The sequence below is a fragment of the Dasypus novemcinctus genome, chromosome 16 (genome assembly GCF_030445035.2).
Source record: "Dasypus novemcinctus isolate mDasNov1 chromosome 16, mDasNov1.1.hap2, whole genome shotgun sequence".
Taxonomy (NCBI): Eukaryota; Metazoa; Chordata; class Mammalia; order Cingulata; family Dasypodidae; genus Dasypus; species Dasypus novemcinctus.
This window is the reverse complement of record NC_080688.1, coordinates 28,662,681-28,663,895: the sequence shown is the minus strand read 5'-3', so window position 1 is coordinate 28,663,895 and position 1,215 is coordinate 28,662,681. Positions and strand designations below refer to the sequence as shown.

The following is a 1,215-nucleotide window of genomic DNA, read 5'->3' as shown; positions in this document are numbered from 1 at the left end:
CACTAGCTTGAAGAGGTTCTGGAAAATTCCATTTATAATTGTTTCTCTACAGCAATCTACTGTCTTATATTTGGAGTATGTTGAAGAAAATATTGTCTCATAAGTCTTTTTAATTTTTTTTTAGTCTCAACCACTAAGAGTTCAAGGTACTCAGAGAATCCTGGTGTTCTGAATAACCTGATGGACACGTTAAAATCAGGCAGCACTTTTGCATTTGGGTTGCGGAGCTCAGATTTCCCCTGCTGGCTCTATGACATATGAAAAAAAATTCTGTGAAAATTTCACAGCAATTTTGTTTTGTTCCTTCTTCATTTGTCTTTGTGCTTCCATTTCCATTCTGAGGCTCTCTATTCTCTCTCTGCTATTTTCTGCTAACTCAGGACTTCTTCTGTTTGCCAGAACACATCTTTTTCTTCCTGTGCATTTTCATTTCTGTCATATATCTATGACACCTAATTCAGGAGATTGATGAATATCTTGTATAGCTGATAATCTACTAGAGAAACTATCTGGGATGCCAAAATTTAATGGTTCTCTCTTTTTAATAATGATTTTATGAGATTTTCTTATGGTTGATGTCATGTCTTTAAAATAGGTTCCAGCTGTTCCAAAGCATTGGGTTGAGTTGCTGCATTCCCACTCCCTCCTTCCATCTTTACACTTGCAGATGTATCTTCATCCCAAGAAGTCTTCTGTTCAACATCTGTCTGCTTAGGAAGTAATGAATAATCAGCTGTAGTTGGCAATGTTATTTGGTCCCCATTTACTTTCTATTCTTTGCCAGATATTCATTTTAATCACTTTAGAAATGAGAATACCATTGCTAGGCAGGTTTAAACTTTAAATAATCAGGACAGTGTGATGGACATGGTGGGAATTAAAACTGGCCCTTCCCTTCCCCACCTGGTTGAGCCTCCAAGCTGCCCCTGACCCATGAACCCAGTGCCAGTGGCTCCTTTCAGCTCATGTTCCACTCCTTTCATTGTGGTTTGATTTGCATTTCCTTGAGGACTAATAATGTTGAGCATCTTTTCATGGGCTTATAGCCCATTTGTATGTCTTCTTCAGAGAAATGTCTACTCAAGTCCCTTAAAGTGGGCTGTTTGTCTTTTTGTTACTGAGTCATAAGTGTCATTACATATTCTGGGTACTAGACGCTTCTCAGATATATAATGTAGGTTGAATTATGTACCCCAGTTTAGTCCAGTTCTTTAT

The 1,215-nt window shown here is 37.9% G+C and overlaps 1 pseudogene; it reads right to left on the bottom strand.

Moving 5' to 3' along the window:
• Positions 1 to 228: 228 nt before the first annotated feature.
• On the bottom strand, positions 229 to 869 carry LOC101422336 (receptor-binding cancer antigen expressed on SiSo cells pseudogene; annotated as a pseudogene).
• Positions 870 to 1,215: the final 346 nt, after the last annotated feature.